The following is a 15,543-nucleotide window of genomic DNA, read 5'->3' as shown; positions in this document are numbered from 1 at the left end:
TAATCAGACAATGATGCAGATATTGAAGTTGAGCCTGCTTTGATTTGGATTAGACGATATCCAGAGGTCTTCTGACTAATTTTCTAAAGTTCCATGATTCTATGACAAGCATTACTGGCAAAGTTCTGAATATACATGTCCTCTTGTTTGACAGTGAATAACAAGGTCTTTTGTTCGAGAACTATGTGCTAAAATGTCCAGTTGTCCAAACTTCTCTTATAAAATCATGTAAAACTGCACACACAAGCTACAAATACACAAGCTACAAAATAATTGCTTGATTTTTCTCTGATTTAAGCCATTTCTGTTGCAATGCTAGGAGCCTTTCCTGAGTGTCTCCTATGTAGACTAAACAGTGAATATTACAGGAATAGCTGATCATTTCTTGCAATTAGAAACACTTCCCTTTGCAACTGCAGTATGTAAAAATAATCATCTTTTACCAAGTGTGGTAAGTTGCACAAAAAGCTTATGGTTCTCCCTACGTTGCAGGCTGTAGCAGGGGTTCATCATTTGTGGCAGGACACAGTGGCAGTGGGTCCCTTCCGATCTTTACACATACTATGTCTAGCCATGTCTAGCATATCCTATATGTCAGGGATTTCCTCTTACACAATAGTATTTCCACAGTATCAGCATGGCTCTACATCTCCCATTTGTAACAAAGAATGTGAGTATTCCTGCCTGCTAAGTAAGGATCTTCCATTCCCTCTCTCACATACAGGACTGTGTAAGTCATGCATGTTTAACTAATGAAGGAAAAGTCAATTACTATATATGATGAAGGCACCAGTTTTGAGATAAAGTGCCAGCCTACATAAATATGGACATCAAAGATATACTCTGTCAACTACAAATACAATAAGACTCCAAGAATTATTTCACTTATTCATTTGATAATGTAGTGATCTACTCACTCATTATTCTTTATTAAAAGTTAACAAACTCTGCCCTCATTTACATACAAGAAAATAAAACCATTTCTAATTGACAGGTTAAGTTTAATTTTAAATGACAATTTAGATTTCCAGAGGGCATAAGACAGACATACCATTTAACAAAGCACATTCTAAATGAAGAACTGGAAGAGGATAAGATCTCACCCTGTGTACATGAGAGTTAGAAAGGTGAAGTTCTCACAAAAAAGAATGTATTCTATCACAGTGTAATCAGACACATTCATACAACAATAAGTATAATTGCTCCACCCTCATCCTGGTTACAGCTAGGATAGAGTTAATTTTCCTCCTAGTAGCTGGTAGGGTGCTATGTTTTGGATTAGGATGAGAAGAGCATTGATAACACACTGATGTTTTAATCATTGCAGAGCAGTGCTTATACTAAGCCAAGGACTTTTCAGCTTCTCGCTCTGTCCTGCCAGCGGGCAGGCTAGAGGTGCAGCAGGAGCTGGGAGGGGACAGACCCAGGACAGCTGACCCAAACTGGCCAAAGGCCAGTTTGGTTCCATACCATATGGCATCATGCTAAACAATATATAGGGATAGCTAGCCGGGGTGGGGGGGCCGGCTGCTCGGGGATGGGATGGGCATCGGTCAGCGGGTGGTGAGCAATTGCATTGTGCATCACTTATTTCATACACGCTATTAGTAGTAGTACTATTATTATTATTTATTTTTTTCCCCGTCTTAATAAACTGTCTCTACCTCAGCCCACAGGCTCCATTTTCCTTGTTTCTCTCCCCCATCCCAGAGAGGGAGGGGGAAGGGTGAGTGAACGGCTGTGTGGTGCTTAGCTGCCGGCTGGGTTAAACCACAACAACCCTGAGCTCGAAGGAACAAAAAATCAAGCAATACAGCAATACAACATTTATAGCTGTACGCGATACACAAGTAACTGTTAAACTAAACACCATACTCCTATTTAATTGTATTATAAATAACACACTAATGCTCTCATTAAGTGACATATGTCACATTTTCAGTAACAACTGCATATTGACAGCCAACAACATTAGTCAACAATATTTACACTTCAATTACAGCTTTTAAAATGGAAATATGTAACTATATATGCACACAAGTTGTTAATGGGGCAGAAGTTCATACAAGGAGATCCATATGTGCATGTCCATTTTGCAGATACCCATTTGTAAGTGGGCAAATATTCTTAATGATAAGAAGTTTAATAGTATAGGAAACAAGATTTATGATGTCATTAACAATTCACCTTCATCTTTCAAGAAGAGCAGTACTGAAAATTCTAAGACACAAACCAGTTGTCTTTTGATCTTAAATGATTTTTGAATTTAGTTGGATTTTATAGCTATGATCTATAGAAGTCAGACTACTGAATTCCCTTTGTTATCTCTGGCCTCCATAGTGTCAATGGCATGGATAGGTTATTGCTTAGTATGATTTCTGCTGCACTGAAGTCCTCGATTGTAATCATATATTAGTCAAACCAGGGACCTGTTGTGGTACCACAGAGCTGCTGATTTATGAAGATGTCAGCTCCTGAGAATCTGGTCCATCGCTATGGAGGCAACCCTAACCGTATTAGAGGCTCTTGCGTGTTTCTACCAGTGGGTTGTAATGTTCCCATCAGGCTATGATTCTTTCTTGCAATATGGTGCTGTCAACACTATTCTCATCAGTTATACATATCAGTGGATTATTAACAATATTTGTCAGACTTCTATATTAGTTTTGTCCCAGAACAGCCTTGCCTCACTTCAGCAATAGAATTACATTTTGCATTGTCTGAAGAAATGCTTTTAAATTAGAATTGATGTTTCAGTCATACGATTTTTCACTGCTGATGTAATTTATTTTTCTAGCTAAATTTTTGTTTGAGTATATGACTTATTCTTTAAAAGTGTGATCCTATTAAAGGCAGCTGAAGCACAGAGAATTCCCTCAGCAGAATTTGGGCTAATGCCCTTTACATGCATGACAGACTGAGTGAGTGGCCAAGACTGCCATAAACTTCAAAAGTAAGTTGAAAAGAAACATATAAAAGGAAAAAAAAAAATACTCAAGCCTCAGAAACTTCTCCTTAAAGAGTATGCACTTAATCAAAATGACAAATAAACAAGTACAAATGTAAACACCAAGTATCCTATGTCATCACTAAAGGAACTACAGTATTTTGTATACTTTGCTGTTAAAGCTATTATAGGATTTAATTGCTTAAATTGTATACAAAATCTCCAAACTTTTACCAGGAAAATATGTGGGAATGTTTTTTCTCTATGCTGCATATCCCATTGTACTGGAAGCAGCTGTGCCAGTACACCATTCCTATAAAACCAATAAAAGTGTATATGCAAAGGGGCCAGCTCAGAACACAGAAGCAGAAGCCAATGACTCATTTTAATGTCCGTCTCTGAACTGAAACACAAAATAGCAATTACCTCAAAGCTGCTTACTGCCACAGCTAGGAAGACTCTTTCACATTTAAAGTGCACTACACACATAACAGAAAATCTTATTTTTTCTCACTGTACAGCTTACTATATTGTGGCTGATGGTGGACTTTAGCACGTTTCAACCTAAGTCATCAGTTCAGATCTTGCTCATGCTGATGGTGACCAAAAGTTATTACTTGTTTGCCAGCTTAAATTATTTTAGAGTCAGCTTTCTGAAGACAAGAGAAACAAATTGTAAGCTTATCTTTCCCAGACAATCAGCCATAGTTCAGCTTTCTAGGACAACCTTGAAAAGAATGGGGTATTTTGCACTGCCACGGCCCAGAAAGTACTTATCTTGAGAGTGAAGAAAGAGTTGTGTTTCAACAGCAACTACCACAATGAGATCCTGTAGCTAGGTCTGTGCATCTATGAACTTCTGTAATATAAATAGTAATATGTCAGTGGGATTTAATTACATGCTGAAAAATTTTCTAAAAGAAATGAGTCTTCTGTGATTCTTCAAAAAGTTATGTGAAAAATTATCTTTGTATCATTTCCCAAGGAAATACACACACAAGCTCTTTAATCTGTAAGTGGCATGTCTATTAAATTGTCAGATTTAAAGAAAATGAGCCGATACATGGAGCAAAGCCACGAGATTATTTTTAAGGTAAAAAAGGGTAAATAGCCCTATGTATGACATTCAAATTACAATACTTATGCCTATAGTTAGCATCAGATAGTGAAGATGTATAATGAATTTATAACTTTTTGTTGGTATTAAACAAACAAATAAACAATAGTCCATAAGGAAGAATAGAAGGAAAGTGGTATTCTCATTGAAATATACACAGAATTTACTTGAGATATTCCTGTGCTTACAGGACTGGAATCCTCACAAGAAGACACTAGAAGTCATTTCCGGTATCCATTGGAAAAAGTAATATCACTGAAATCATTGAAATAATGAAGCAGACCACCCAGATTTTATTTTTTTTTAATTTTTTTTTTTCCTCTGGGCATTTTAGAGAATCCTTAGAAGTGATCTGTATTTCAAGGACAATTGGCTTAAATTGTGATATAGTTTATTGTCACCCACCACTGTCCCACTGCAGTGGTTTTGCAAGGTCATATTGTTGTGCCAATCATTTAAACATAGCAATCCTGGCATAGAATTCTGAGTAAAGACTTTTTCTTGGAGGAAGGTTTGGGGTGGGAATGAAACAATTTAATTCTCCTGACACGTAGCCTGGAAGTTGGTTAGTGATTCAACATATGCTCAGTTAGAACTGAAGTTTGGACGTGTTTATTTTCAAATGACCATAAATATGCATTGCTTAAATTAAATCACACAGAATCACACAGAATTGTCTAGGTTGGAAGAGACCTCAAGATCATTGAGTCCAACTTCTGACCTAACACTAACGAGTGTAAGCTCAATATCTAAACTTCTGAGTCAAGAAAGAGCTTGCTTGTTAGCCATAAACAATTCACAGTTTTTACACTTAAATTACTTAACATTAAAAAAAATGAGGATTGTATTTCTAAAATCTATAGATGTCTGAACGTATCAGTAATCAACAGATTTGCAGAAAAGTGCCTTTTTTTTCCTTTGTATTCAGAAACCTTATTACAAATATCTTTCATGTTTCTGATTAACTCCAATCAGAACAACTAGACAAAAATAAATTCTCTCTTCAGAAAATATTATAAAAGGAATTATATGAGTTTTCTGGACTAGATCCAGTTTCTAAAGCTTACGGTTGCTTAAGTCATGTCCTCGACAACGTGTAGAAAAAAATAAAGAGCCTTTGCTAGCACCAACATGACAAAAAGAAGGGAACAATAACTCCAGAGCTTGATGTCTGATACATGCATGTCTGTTCTGCTAGGAATAAGATTATAGATGCAAGAGTGGCACAGAGAGGTTAGGACATCTGAACAGCTAAATCCTGGATTTGTAAGTAGTGACTTTATCAGAATTTTGCTGCTAAATCAAATCACAATGGTGAATCTAGCAACTAAGGATGGTGTTCCTTACAAGAGTGTCAAGATGAGCAAAAAAAAAATGAAGTGAGGGATGAAGCAAGTAAATGTGAAGAACCCTTGGATTCTTATAAGGACTTGTCTTGAAAAATCTTAAGACACAGTGAAGTTTTTGGATTTGAATTATTTTAGTCTCTAGAAATTAAAGCTATAATTATTAACAACCATGTTTCATTATCGTGGCAAATAGTATATGATAGATAGAAGATGTTTTATATGTGAAAAGCGTCCCTTATTACATTTTCCAAACTCTTCCTTCCCATTATCATTTTAGGTCTACATCATATTCAAGATGCTTAAATCAAACTGCTTAATATTCTGAACTGACAGGCTCATTAAGCTGAACAGTAGGATTGCTGTCATATGCTCTTCAGGCACTTACATTAGGCAATTCTCTGTTTTTAAATTCCAAACGTTCAAAGAGAAATCTTTATTGATAAACTGTAATTATATTTCGTTTCTTTGAGAGGCATTACTGTATGTTTGACATCTGAACTCTGCTGATGTCTGTGGTGACTTCTACATTCTAAAATATTTAAGCAAAAGAGCAGAGTGCAACAGCTTTAGTATAGTAGTTACCCATTTTTTAATCACTTCATAATCTGTATTAATTTATGACTATCAAAAATTAAAGAATTATCTACTGTAGATATAGGTATTCAGACTGATGATATTATAAACTAGTTCTTATTTGGTCTGTATTGTGAAAAAGTATTGATTGGTGCTAAGTGTAAAAAATTTTTCAGAAAAAAAAAAAAAAAAGTTTCTCCAAGACCAGCTTTATCAAAATTATTTAAAGGTAATTCACAGTGCTGATAGCATCTGTGTGAAAGTCTCTCTAGTGCTGCAAGTCAGTGCAAGTAAGGCTTCTAGTAATTAGTCTCTTTTGAAGGTTCTTAACAGGTACCTATCTAAGTATTTTCGTCTTGGCAGCGTATGAAAACTTCTATCATGCAGTCTTTGATCTGGAGATTCTGGAGATCTAGAAATTAAATTACAGACTGCCTAAAGGGAATTTGAAGTGCTAAGCACCATCTTCTTTCAGACCACATAAAAAGTACAATTACAGTATAAAAAGTACAATTTCAGTAGCTGTGTATCTAGCATTAATAGGAATTACCACAGGATTCATCAAGCAGCACGGATAGGCTTGGTCAGAAGCTATCTCATGTGGACTGAAACAGTTACTGATCGAAAAAGTCAAGGCAAAGGCCAGGGAATAAAACTCAAATGGACAAGAGCTGCCATAAATGGGACCAGAAAAGCATTTCAGGGTGAAAAAGCAGGAACACAAAGTCAGGTTAGCAGACATGAGAAAAGAAACTACACTTAATAGCATTAAGTTTTTGTTATTTTCACAGAAAAGAAAACACGTATGATCTTTAAGAAGATGGGAAGGATTGTACCAAAGGATATATCTGCTTCAAAGTCACCCTCTAAAGAAAATAGTGACAAAACATAAGTCACAAAATACATGTACAAGTATTGGCTGCATGTTGCTGTTCTTTTGTGTTCGTAAGACCACAGGAGAAACACAAACAAACAAACAAAAACCAAGTATTTATGTATTTTATCAGAATGCCACAGATCTCTACACTAAAAACTACTCCTGGCAGCTGATAAAAACATTGTTTTTTCTTTTGTTTTCTCATTACCTCAGGAAGTATGATTCTTGTCTGTTCAAAGACTCTTTGGTGATCACTCTGTTCACTTTTTTTTTTTTTTTTTTTTCCTAATTAAATAGGAGTCAAGGTGTTCCTGCAACAGTTGAGCTGTTTTTCTTCCTTTCTTCCTTTCTTCCTTTCTGCCTTTCCTTCTCTGTAGAGGTCCAACAGAGAAATAGAATTCAGCTGAATCACTGTAATATTTTGGAGGTAGACCATATGGTTAACTGAGACTACTAAGGGACTTCAAGATAAAACATCCTACTGTTATTCTATTCTTGTCAAAACTTGTTTGAATGTTACACACAGAAATGATTATGATACCATTTCTATTTATACAGGCATGCACAATTTGCATTCCTGTGTACAGCTTAAGTGTTTTGGACATGATGCTGCTATTTCTCTTATGAACAAGTTTCTGAACTGAGATCATAGCCACATGTGATTTATGTATGTCCATGCAACTCTTTAGCAATAAAAATAGTCTATAATTCCTTTAACTGGTGATTTTTATTTAATTTTTAATAAGAGGTGGAGGCTGTAAAAAAAAAAAAAAATCTGTTAAAAAATCCATTGATAATTGCAATAACATTGTTCTGTCTACTTCTTTTGGCTCTTTTTCCTTAGTATAAAGTTGTGTTCTGAAGGCATTTCCTATGAAAGTTAAGAAGTGAGGTCACTGAAACAATTTTGATAAGATACTCTTTTTTGTAGCTTCTGAAATTAGATATGTCTGTCTTATCACCATGTTTGATTAATTCCACTACAATACAGTCATCTCTTGTTTTGATATAAGCTCCTTTCAGCTTCTGTTTAACTCCTTCCTTTTTAGTTTCCAGAAAAGATACATATTTTGAAAGAGTAATCAAAAGAAAGCAAGAATCCAGGGGGGCATCTACATACCAGGAGGTAAATTTCTAATTTGGCTCTCGAAGAGGGGTAACTATCTAATAGGTCAATTTTCAATTTTCCTCCATTATCTGGTCGAGGTGAACGCTGCTGAGTTAAGAAAAGGTATATGTAATTTGATAAGGTGAGTAAAAGAATTAAAACATATAGATTTCACAGATATATACTCTAGCACCACCATGTATGACTAAACTAGTTCCCAAGAAGTAACATCCTCGAGAGAATTAACCGAAATAACTCTTGGCCAGGATAGTCTATATAATGCAAAGCACTCACTGGATGCTAAAAAATACTTTAAAATATAAAACCTTTAGCCCAGAACACTACTTGAAAACTAGCCCTGAAGTATACCTCAAGACTGTGGTAACTCCCATTTCACATAAAGAGAATATAAATCATCATTAAACCCTGTGTTATGTCTCACTGAAAACAGCCAAGTCCAAACTTTGTAACATGAATTAAAACATACTTGTCATGACAGTGAGCAAGACACAAATCATTTTACTTTTTCCTCCAAAAGTACAATTTCAATTATACTGAGTCATACTTTTGAAGAAACATCTAGTTGAAATTTTCAAGCCCAGTCTAGCATGCAAGACAAGTCTGTGAACCAGTCTACTTAGCAAGATGAAGAAGTTATGGGAAAATTCTGATTTGGGATTCAGAGGTTTGAATTCTGTTCTCAGAAGAGTGCTTTTTCTATAACAGGTAAACGTAAAATATCCAGCTAAAAATAGGTCTTCCATTTCATAAATATATTATCATCTGACTGGAGGATGGAACTGAAAAACAAAATTTGCATAGTCTGGCTTTGATTCATGGATAGAAAGAAAACTTTAATATTGCATGATCCTACAGTAACCTTTGAGAAGATGGTCCAAGGAGAATGAAAATGGAGTGTACACTTAATATATCATTCACAGACAACAAAGAGATGTAATCTCTAATACGTTGTTAGCTTTCTATGCGTGCATCTCATAAATCTGAGATAAATATACAAAAGTTCTTACATTAGTAATCTGTTACATTCTATTACTACTGTTGTTACCCCTTGTTCTCTATATGTGTATGTATGTACATGTATGTAAAAGCTCACATAAATAGAATTAAACATGGTTAAAGAAAGAAACATCTGGATATGGTAATATAACAGCCATACTACGTAAATTGATTTTGGCCTTCACGATTAATTTGTATGAAAGGTTATTTCCTCAGAATCTTCAATGGTCAGCTGAACTGGAAGGAAACAAATAGTGTGCAAGCCTTGGTTAATCTATTCTATACTGTACTTAAGAAACTCATTCATTTTGTTTTATTCTCTTAATACTTTTTATTTTTTCTTAATCTAAAGATTAAAAATGCCTGCTAAAAATGTAGTAGAATTTAAATACCTAACCTCCACTGAAAGCAAAGGTAATGTTTGCATATTTGCAAACTTTCAAATTTGAACCACTCCAAAGCTCATCTCTCCATCTTTACCTGCCCCAGAGTATCTGACATCTAGCTCAGAGAGTAAAAGAAAGTAGATGTGAAAATGATGTTTTTAAGAAAGCTAATGATATCAATAGATTCCATATGAGGTTCACCTAATACTTTTTTTTTTTTTTTTCCTACGGCTTATTCCTCCCTGTGTTTTTGGAGAACCCTTCAGAAAAGCTTCCTTCACAATCTAAAAAATAAGCTGTAATGAGTCACAAATATATAAGGACTTCCCAATGTTGTTCCAAAGTATTGTTGCTGCAACATAATATAATAGAACGCTGTCTTTATCCCAGATACTGTTTTGAAATTGTTTTTTTTTTTTTTATCTGTAGGATAATTAGTTTCTGTTTCTTAGATTGTTTTGAGAGTCTGCAGACAATCACACTGCTCCATTCTCTGTAGACAAGAACCAGAGGCTGGAGTTAGGAGACTGTCAAGGAATGTTCTTCCTGGCAAGTAGTTACTATGTCATCCAGAAGGAGTTTTCTTTTTCTATATGAAGACTGCTGCTCTGAAGATCAGCCTAGAAACTTTTTTTTTTTTTTTTTAATAGCTACGCATTATTACGTCAGGGCAAAACACTTTGTTAATATGTAGACATTGCTCTCTGTCTACTAGGAATCAGTGTGGTGCAGTCTCTGCTTGAAGTGATAAATTAAATGAATGTAGACAACAACTATGTTGTTTCCTTGTTGAAAGTGAATGCTAATGACGTTTGTTCTGTGCTTTATATTAAACTCATGTAAAGAAAAAAGCGATGGAAAAAAATATACATCACTTTAGGAAAAATGTATAAACTGGCCTTAACTTATCCAGTTATGAGCTTCTGGGTGTACATATTTAAAATATTTTAAAATTATTTGCGTATATCTGCTATATGTCTAAAAAGGTTTTCATGAAGTTGCCCTGTTTTGCATTTTGAAACTGAAGAACTGTTCATACTATATGAATAACTGGTTTAACAAAAAACTTATCTAAGAGAATATATATATCAAAGCATAATGGAATGATCACATGCTCAGAGCTAGTCAACTAAGAGTCTCTTGTCTCTATTTAGAACAAATTTGTCACTTTGTGAGTGTTTTTACATTTTATGATGGTGCTGATCTGCTGCCTTGCCAATACTGCAAATGAAAATCACCCTCTTCTTTCCCAGTACTTTGTCTTCCCTGAATGTGACCCTGACCATGCAGTCCAACACTTTCCTTGCCTAGTTCCAAGGCACATATTTTTATTCTGGATTCATTTTTATTTATTTATTTTTTGCTAGCTTAGCAGGATGGACTGATTCTTTACAGGTCCAGTGAGTACCAAGAGCAAAACTGGGGAAGGGAGGGAAGGGGATCATGTGAGTAGGGAAAGCTTATCTCTTCTCAGTGATAGGAACTTCTTACATCAGCTTAAGTCACATCATCTAATCCACCTTGAGCCTAACATTCACAGGATGCTGAGCTGATACAACATATTGTTGCTACAAGAAGTCTAGGAACCATCATTTCCCCATCCCAGTACTTAAATCATCATTTCTACCTTTCCTGATCCTAGCTATATAGTCTTGCTCCCTCCCCTTCACTGAACAAATCTAATTCATAAAATCAGAGAAAAACTAAACAAAACAAAACATCTTTTGTTCCTTTGTTGTTGAGTAACTTTCTGTGATTGTAGTGAATTAAACAGGCTTACAGAGGGACAAGAAAAGTAGTAATGAAGGGAAAGAGAAAGAAGACAGGTGAGAATTGATAGATAAAGCTGCGCTGTAAAGCTGTCACTTGCATACACCTTGAACCAACCCAGGTTGGTAAAGCCTTCTAAAGCAGCAATCTCAGCTTCACTTCATTATCTTGCTTTCCTTCTTGCACTGGCATAAGTGTTTCTGTCTATGCACCATAAAGAACTGATTAAGCATTTTTTTTCCTCCTTCTTTTCTTCTTGGTTTTACTTGGTTAAGCCTTTTCTTTAACTGCACATATTGGAGAAAAACACTTTTTTTTTTTTTTTTTTTTTTAAATTTATTTTCCCTGTTATTTTCATATTTTTCAGTAAGTACTGTGAAGGTCAATAATATCCATAGTTTCTTTTACATAGAAACACTAGTTTTGTGAATTTTCTCTTTCTGCTGTCCTATGCCTTTTCAAAACTCTCCCAACTTTGCAAATATATATAGACACTTTCTCAAGCTTTTCAAGTTTGAGAAAGTCATAGCAACAGGAAGAAAAAAGTATTAAAACTGTGGCATAATTTTTGGGATCATCCAGGTTCAGTATAGAATTCAACAATAGGATAATTAGTTTTAAAATTGAAATGTCAAGTATGTGTAGAAGTTAATCATTTAAATAGAATTTATAATAAAAGTATAAATTCACAAAAAGATGTATGAGAGAAAAACAAACAATCTGTAATGCCTGTAGATGAATTCAAGAATAGATGAGTTTTGGCAAATAACATTTTGAAGAAAGAATAATTTCATTTAATTCTGTGATCTGTTTCATGTCTAAGTGATAAAAATCTGAGACAGAGATGAACAACTTGAGCTATCACTGATTGTGTTGTACCTGTTTGATATCCAACCTGTTGTGTGCACTGGTGTTACCTTCCACTACTCTAGCTTCAGCTCTACTTGCTGGTGCAGTTAGTCTTTCTATTAAAAGTGTTTTTTTGTTTGTTTGTTTGTTTGTTTGTTTTTTCCCCTCTCAATATTTAATTGAATTGTTGAGAATTGTCCTCAGAAATAAGTGCTATGCTTGAGGGGTCTTTCAGTATCATTTTCCTTGTAGGCTACCTCAAACCAAGCTGACCAATCAATTTAGGATAGTAGTGGCTTCTTAGAGGAGGGAAAAAACTGAACAGATATTTCACCAATAGTGAAAGACAATTTAGCAAGAATGTGGTTTTTGGACACAAAACAATACTGAGCTGCAAAGTAGCGTGCCTGAGGTATGAGGATACAGGTAGCAATTTTGCCAGTGTTCTTGCAGTTTATTTTCAGAATGACCTGAAACTCTTCTGCTGAGTTTCTAAGAGAAGTGCTCAACAGCTAATGTGCTTCCCCTTCCTTCCTGTCCCACTCCTCTCCTTCTCAGACTTTACTGTGCCACATTTTATTTAGACTCTTGTTGAACTTATTGTTTCACAAATTTTACTTGGATTTATTGGTCTGAAAATACATCTCTGTGACTCAGACTAATTTCTGAAAGGCAGTATTTATTCTAGGAACTACCTTAAATATACCACTGGATTAAATTATTAAATGCCACTCCTATAATTATTTATTTTAAGGGCAAGACCTGTGAGACATAACAATTATCAAAATGTATACTTGCTTATAAAAAATGTTCAGGTAAGTTTTCTCCCCTTTCTGACCCCTCTGTTTTTGAATAAACTCCCACCCTCTCCCACGAGCTGAAAGTCATTTTCACTGCATAAATCACAGAAAAAGAAACTAAGGACATCTCATACCTGTATATACCTGTATAAAGGCTGGATTTGTACTGTCTGAACAAATGTATCACTCCTTTACTGCCTGTGAACTAAAAATAAGCCCATTATGGCATAATAATAGGTAATTCTGCTACTACTGAAATAGTAATTATTTATTTCCAGTAATTATTGGCTACGCATGTACCTTATTACGCAAGATGAGAGATTTTTTGGCCATTTGAAAAATGATGTCAGATGCAAACAGCAAGTAATTGTGGTCTGTGGTTTTGCATTTGTCTGGATAACTTTACAGGCATATTTTCAGAAATGTCTCAACACCTCCTACTCCTGTTTACCCACTATAATGTGGGCAGAGAGACAGTGTGCCCCTGAACACTAGCAATTCCAGGCTGCAGAACAGTTTCTTGAGACCATGGAGACTATCTGCTTCTTTAATGAATTCCCAGAAGAGTTGGCATATGACTAACCATTGATATAAAAGTGAAAAAGAGAACTTAAGTTAGTCTTAGATATCTGCTAAGTGAAGAGAAACTACAATTACAATATGATTTTAAATATTTGATCTTATCAGCTTTTTCTATTATTATTTTTTCAGCTGTTTATAGAAATACTTCAGTAAGGGCTCTTTCGTGTTGCTGCTATGAATGACACTAGTGTGTAATATAAAGCTGATCAATGTAATATGACAAGTTAAAATGAACTATTTACATCTGATGCATAATAGGACATTTACTTACTTATCTGGAAACCAGTACTAGATGTAGACTGTTCAGATACTCTTGGTTGTACAATGGATGGTATTATCCAAAACACAGAAATTATAACCACTTCCCCCCCAGTATAAAAAAATAAATAATAAAATAAAAGCAAGGCATAAGATTACCTTCATGAAGTTGATTTCTGGTTTCTAAAAGAGTTGTTGTTTTATCTCAAAACTCAGTACAGATTTTTGAAATAAAAGAGCTGTAGTTTATGAGTAATAACACTACATATGGTTAACACGAGACAGTGCCTATGCAAAGCTGGAAGCTGCAAGCTGAGATGTGAAAGTACAGGAGGAGGAAAACAAATGGGATGTCAGATACAGGCTCAGTAGTTATTCAGGCAGCGTGTTCGAATGAATATAACAGTATTACCATATCTTGAGGCAAGGATTCATGCAACAGTTTATTATTACAATCTGTCCCATGTAAAACACTTTTAGGAGTGGAATTACTGCTAATATGTGGCAATATATTTGAAGGGTCTGTTAAATGCCCTTAATTTAATTTGTTAGGAACTAATACATACCTAGTGTGTAGTAGTGCCTCTTGTTGACCAGTACCAATACCATCACCAAGACTTATACTGCACTTCTTTTTGAACACCCTCCCTTTTACTGAACTTGCCAGGATCAATGCCAATTATTAGATTTAAATAAGATATATTTCACCATTAAATGCTGTCAGATACGCTAATAAATTTGATCATTTTAGGTCTTAGCCAAATCCATGTTCTTAATACTACCATACTGTAATCAAACAGATTTAAACACTGTAAAATAATTAAAAATGTGTTTTTAGATGTCCAATTATGTGTTAGACCATTCTCACTGTGATTATATAATAATTATATACCACCTAATAAATAATACCTCACATAAAATTACACAACGCCTTAATGTGCTATTTGAACAATTCTTACATTTAAGCAACTAGTTAAATTTTCAAAGCAAATAATTGCCAAGACAGGACATTAAAGAGTTTTTGTATTTTGTTTGTTTTTTAAATATGTGGTCTAAGAATCATACGTTAGTTGCATGATCACACACGGCTGTATGTAAAGATTACTGATGCCTGTAAATGTAAATCAAGGTGAGACTGCTATATCATCTGGTGTCAGACATCAGTAGAATACTGCGTCTAATTTTTAATTCATGCTCTGATAACTAGGAGGGATTTAGTGGATACTTGCGAGATATTTTGGAGTTAAAATAACAGGTCTTCAGGGAATGATTTAGGAAAAGTTCGATATAAAGATTTTAACAAAAATGTGAAAACGATCACTCAGAAATTACCCACTAATGTAGGTTATTCCCCATTATTTAGAATTGAGATTAAATGTTCTTCTGTGGGACATTCATCAGATCAGCAACAAAGCATAGACACTGAGTGCAGGGATTATTAGAAGATGCATGGTATCAGTCTCATTTCAGAAGACCAGATTAGGTGATATTTTCTGGGCTGCAGGTCTCTGAATTTATGAAAGTTACCTGTCAGTTGAAAGGGAATTTGGACTGTTACTCAATTTCCTGCAGGAAGTCTTAATTAATGCATCATTTGCTTAGGATATATTTATCTTGATTGCAAATACATGTATGTTTAATCTCATATTTAATATGCTGTTTCCCATAAAAGCTCTGAACATTACAGGCAAGTATATTATGGAACAAATCTCAGTCCCTGTGATCTTGTCTCTTTCATTTCTTTTGTATGTTTTAATCAGTTATTGAAAACAGCCTATACACCAGCTAGCTGCGTGGAGATGCGTTAAGGACAAGATGGAAAGTTCATGTTTACACAATCAGCTCTAACTTTACTTTAGGCTGAAAAAATAACATCTTTTGTAGCCTTCTCAGTGATATTTTTCCTGCTT

The 15,543-nt window shown here is 34.8% G+C and overlaps 1 protein-coding gene across 2 annotated transcripts in view; it reads right to left on the bottom strand.

Moving 5' to 3' along the window:
• The window catches only part of ROBO2 (roundabout guidance receptor 2), an 897,160-nt gene that overhangs the window by 476,580 nt on the left and 405,037 nt on the right, over positions 1-15,543 (bottom strand). The gene's annotated exons all lie outside the window — the stretch shown is intronic.

This window comes from Aythya ferina, assembly GCF_964211825.1.
Source record: "Aythya ferina genome assembly, chromosome: 1".
Classification (NCBI taxonomy): domain Eukaryota; kingdom Metazoa; phylum Chordata; class Aves; order Anseriformes; family Anatidae; genus Aythya; species Aythya ferina.
This window is presented reverse-complemented; position numbering and strand designations above follow the sequence as displayed.